This window comes from Crotalus tigris, unplaced genomic scaffold, assembly GCF_016545835.1.
Source record: "Crotalus tigris isolate CLP2741 ecotype Arizona unplaced genomic scaffold, ASM1654583v1 scf7180000017836.1595184, whole genome shotgun sequence".
Lineage (NCBI taxonomy): Eukaryota > Metazoa > Chordata > Lepidosauria > Squamata > Viperidae > Crotalus > Crotalus tigris.
In genome coordinates, this window is record NW_024096663.1 from 78,056 (window position 1) to 83,700 (window position 5,645).

The 5,645-nt window shown below is 41.9% G+C and overlaps 1 pseudogene; it reads right to left on the minus strand.

The window, feature by feature from the left end:
* Window positions 1-2,624: 2,624 nt before the first annotated feature.
* LOC120307950 lies at window positions 2,625-5,369 on the minus strand (annotated as a pseudogene).
* Window positions 5,370-5,645: the final 276 nt, after the last annotated feature.

Below are 5,645 nucleotides of genomic sequence, written 5' to 3' on the forward strand. Positions count from 1 at the left end.
TCTGCTGTGTTCAATTTATGATATTCCCATAAAGCCATAACTTGGGCAGTTGCCTTTCGCTCAGCTAATACCAACATTCTCTTTGGTAGAGATATATTATTCATTAATGAAAAAAGACATTGTATAAGGCAACACCCACTGATAAACACAGCAAATAAAGATAATAATATATTGAATAATAGTGCCAATTAAACCCATTGGAAGCCAGGACCATAAATTACTCCACCAATTTCCCAGAGAATCAATCTGTAGGTCTGAAGCCAGGTTATGAAGGACATTGATTTGTTGCTTTACATTTGTTGATTGATCTGTTAAGTTAAAGCAACACGTTCCTTCAAATGAGTCACAGCCTAAATGCTGGCAGAGTAAGAGATAGTCAATGACTGCTTGATTTTGCAAAATGGCTTTACGAAGTTCAATAAGCTCCTGATTAATAGCCGATAAGGTGGAGGAAGTGGCATTTATAGTTTTTGCCAAATTGCAAGCAATAGAATTTAGATTAACATGAGCTCGAACTGCAAGTGCTGGAACTCCCACCAATGAAATAGCTAATGCATTATATTCTGCTTCATTTAAAAGAGTGTGAGAAGAGTCACAATCCTCATTCAAGGTTTCTGCTCTTCTGTGACGTGTATTATTGGGAACAGCAAAGACTGACCTACTTGGCAGAAATGTAGTCAATCTGCTTAAACAACAATAAACTGTACTGAGATTAGCAGGGATATAATTAAAAGTTTCCCTTCCACATGTGAAAAACCACCCTTGTGGCAACCATATATTTGCATAACTGAAAGACACAGACTGAAAAGATGTACAATTTAACTTTTCTTGACCCATGTTTATACAGTGAGGTCGGGGTTCAATAATGGATTGCTCACAACCTGTAATGTGGGCACACGGTAAACCTTCTGGAACAGCTACAATTGGAGTGTGTAGTGCAAGAGCATCAAACAGTAGGTGGTAAGAAATATGACCCCAATTATATAGAGTTTCATATCCTATATTATCTTTTATCACATATTGGCGTAAACCAGTGTAATTTCTTACCACAGAGGCTGGAACACATACAGGTATCAAACATGTGGAAAGCAGGTTCTCCATATCATATGCTTCAGAAAGGCAAAATTCTGTTGTATTAGCTACCTTAGCCAACTGTACCCAAAGATTATATTTCATTCGTATCACTAATGGATGGAGCACAACCTTGTCTGGGTTGGATCTCCTGACCCTTTTTCTCATGGGTTGCGTTCTTTGTGGTTTCCGGATAGTGGTTCCAAACTCCACCGGATTCACATGCACAATACAAGTCCCCTTCCATCCAGGTTTTAACTGCGAGACTAGGGTGACTTGTTCCCAACCCCAAAACAAAGGAGGCCCACACTCCAGAGTTACAGGAGGAGGATTCTTCTTATAAGGAGCTTTAACACACATGCCTTTTCTAAGGACATAGCCTACATATTGACAGGCATCTGGATTAGCAGGCTGCCTAGTAAGACATGCCTCCCTAGCAATTCTATTAAAAACCTGTGGGTACTGACAGGGATGAGGCAAGATGCCATTCCAGCATTCTGGAGTGAAACCAAGAGGCGGGTTGCTATCACATTCACCTGTTCCAATAAAATAGAATTGCACTATACAGGGAGCTTCCTCGGGCTTGCTCCACAAACCTGAATTAGTAACACATACATGATTACCCATTACTCTTCATCCTTTCGTCTCCCGTGTGTAGAAAGCCAGCTTCCGGGGTGGCTCAGCAGGGGTCTTCACTACTGTGCATAGAAGAACCTATTACCGGTAAGGTTCTAGCAGAGTAGCCGTTGGCTTGTACAGGAATCACTTTTACTAACACAATTTCTGTTACACAAATAAAAACACATACATTAGATATGTTTCAAAGTAAGTTTTGTAGGGACCACTGGATCTCTGGATACCTTCCATGTGGGGTCAGCTGCTGCTTTGACCCTTGTCTAATGGATCCAGGATTTGGATTCTGCAGTTTTTATAGCAAGAGGAGAAGACATTATTACTTCATACAGCCCTTTCCACTGCCCCTCTAACTGTTCTCATTTCCAATGCTTAACCCATACCTTATCTCCTGGTTTAAAAGGATGACACCTTGTCACCAATTTGGGTGGTGTCTGTTCAACCACATAATTTCTGAGCTTTTCTACCTGTTTGTTGAGTTCTTGTACCATTTCAAGAGCCCATACTCCCCCTTGATGGCCCAAATCAGGCCATCCAGCAAGATTCCTTTTCAATAATGTAGGCAGTTGTCCAAACATCAATTCATATGGGGATAGCTTATATTGCCTTACAGCATATAATGCCAAGGGCAAAGCATCAGGCCACTTCAAATGACTCTCAGCACATATTTTAATAATTTTCTCTTTCAGAGTATGATTCATGCGTTCAACATTAGCACCTGACTGGGGATGGAAGGCACTGTGAAATCTCCATTTAGACCCTACTGACTGAGCCACCGCTTGGTTAACTTGATGAACAAACTCAGGGCCATTGTCAGATGAAATAAAGGAGGGACTTCCAAACTGAGGTTCTAACTCCTTTAATAACAATCTAGCCACTTCCCTAGCTTGTTTAGTTTTGGTAGGAAAAGCCTCTGGCCATCAATCCACAAAGACTAACAAAGCTTTGTATAGTCCACATCTAGGTATGTCTGTAAAATCAACCATCACAGAGTCCATGGGAAAGTATGAAGTAGGTATAGTCCCTGGTGGCAAAAGAGGCCGCTGTTGAGGGTTAATTCTTGCACAAATTTGACACTGAGAAACAATTCGGGCTGACATTCCAACTAATCCATTAATAAAGTAGTCCCTTCCTAATGCCTCTTCCAACCCTGTTTTGCCCATATGAGTAGCATCATGAGATGCCTGAATCAAAGCCCAAGCTGAAGACTGCGGGACAAAAATTCGTTTATCAGGTAACAAATACCACCCATCTTTTACAGTCATTTTAAGGTCATTAACTGCCTTTACACACTCTTGCTTAGAATATGTAGGTTTTATAACAGTAGGAAGAACTCCCACATCCATTGCAACATATATTGCTAAATCTGGTGTTGGTCCCGTCTCTTTTGCTACTCTTCTAGCTTCCAAATCTGCTTTCCGGTTACCTTGTGCCACCTTGTCAGCACCCCTTTGATGCCCTTTACAATGCATAACCAAAACCTTAGCCGTTTTTTGAACTGCATCAATGAGGCGCTGTATTAGGTGTCCATGTTGAATGTATTTACTTGCTGAATCTCTAAACCCTAGTTCCTTATATACAGCCCCATGTGCATGCAGTGTTAAAAAAGCATATTTATTTTCTGTCCAGACATTTAAAGTTTCCCCTTCTGCTCTTTCCAATGCTCTAATAAGTGCCCACAACTCTGCCACTTGTGCACTATGTCCCGCTCCCATGGGACCACTTTCCACCACTTTTTCATCATCCACTATGGCATATCCAGAAACTCTTTTTCCCTCATACATATAACTAGACTCATCTGTATACCAATTGAGTTTGGCATCCAACAGAGGGATATCAGACAAATCCGGTCTATTAGAATAAAAACTTTCCAGTACTTGCAAACAATCATGTTCCAACTCAACTTCTATTGGCAGCAGAGTCAATCGGGTTTAATCGATTAGAGACCACCAATCTTACCTGAGGGTTTTCAATCATCATTGCCTGGTATTTGAAAAGCCTTTGACTGCTTATCCACAAATGCCGCTTATTATCCAATATAGATTGAACTGCATGAGGAGTGTGAACACTGATAGGACATGAGAAGGTCAATTTATTACAGTCTTGTAAAAGGACTGCTATAGCAGCAAGAACCTTCAAACAATGGGGACACCGCCATGCCACACCATCCAATTGCTTGGATAGATATGCCACTGGCTGTTGCCACTGTCCCAATTGCTGTGTCAGCACTCCCAAAGCAACATTCCTTTTAGTATCTACATACAAATTGAAAGTTTTATCCAGATTTGGTAATGCTAATGCCGGAGCAGATGTAAGAGCTAATTTTACATCTTTGAAAGCTTTTCTTTGTTCCTCTTCCCAACAGAAAGGTTCACACTCACCCCCTTTAGTAGCAGCATAAAGAGGAGCTGCCAACAAGGCATAATTTGGTATCCATATTTGACAAAATCAGCCAAACCCAGAAAACCTCTCAATTGTCTTCTATTTACAGGTTCAGCAATTGACAATACTGCTTATTTCCTTTCCCATCCTAGGGCTCTATGTCCTTGTTCAATGTCATACCCTAAGTATCTCACCTTCTGCTTCACCAATTGTGCCTTTTTCCTAGATACTCTATAACCACATTTCAATAGTAAGTGTAAAAGACTCTCCGTATTCTCCCAACATGTATCCTCTGTCCTACCTGTCACCAACACATCATCAACATACTGCAAAATAGTATCCCCCCTTTGTCGGGGCACAAAATGCTGTAAATCTTTTCCTATTGCACTCCCAAACAGAGTGGGTGAATTCTTAAATCCTTGAGGCAGCCTTGTCCAAGTGTATTGCATCTTTTGCCCTGTTCTTGGATTCTCCCATTCAAAAGCAAATAATGGTTGGCTAACCTTATGAACAGGGATCGTAAAGAATGCATCCTTTAGATCCACTACTGAGAACCACACAGCCCTTGGAGGGATCAAACTTAATAAAGTATATGGGTTGGGCACAACTGGGTGAATTGTTACAGTCATTGAATTGATGATCCTCAAATCCTGGATTGGCCCATATGATCCATCTGGCTTCTTTATGGGCAAGATGGGTGTATTCCAAGGTGACTGGATAGGAACTAAAATTCCTGCCTTCAGATATTTTTGAATGCTTTCATATATTGCAGCTATAGCTTCATTAGAGCAAGACCTTTGGCGAATATGCACTGGTGTTGCCAAGGGTTTTACTTCTACAATCACTGGTGGGTGATGGGCTGCAAAGCCTGGAGGATTATCTTCTGCCCATAACCCTGGCACTTCAAACTCCTGCCACTTCTCTTCCTGTAGCTCTGTCCCTGCTGATCTAGCCACCATAAGCCTCCACATTGTCTCAGGTTGATGTTTTATTTGGATCCTTTGTTGTCCTTCATCAAAAGAGATAGTGGCACCTAATTTGCTAAGCAGATCCCTGCCCAGCAAAGGAACTGGACATTCAGAAATGTATAAAAACTCATGTTGTATCTCAGATCCCTTAAACACACAGGTTAGTGGTTTGAGGACTTGTCGTCCCAAAGCCTGTCCCAACACCCCTTGAACTTGTATCTGATGGGGTGCCGGTGTAGCAATTTGGTTAGTCACAACTGATCTCTCTGCTCCTGTGTCCACTAAAAATGTTGTCATTTGACCCCCTATACTCATAGTTACCAACGGCTCGGGGGGGGGGGGCTCTTCCAAGCCTGGTCCCCGTCAATCTGTCCATCCTGTTCCTGCCAATCCAATTCCTTCTATTTCTCTATCTCTTTCCATATGTCCTCTATCTCCTTGGTTTCCCCTCATTCCTCTTCCCCTGAAGGGAAATCGGGTTACTGCCCCTCTTCCAAAGCCACCACATCCCATTCCTGACCTTCCTCTCCAGCCCCGTCCTCTCATTATTCTCTTGGGACATTACCTCTGCCAGTGACCTTCTTCCTTACA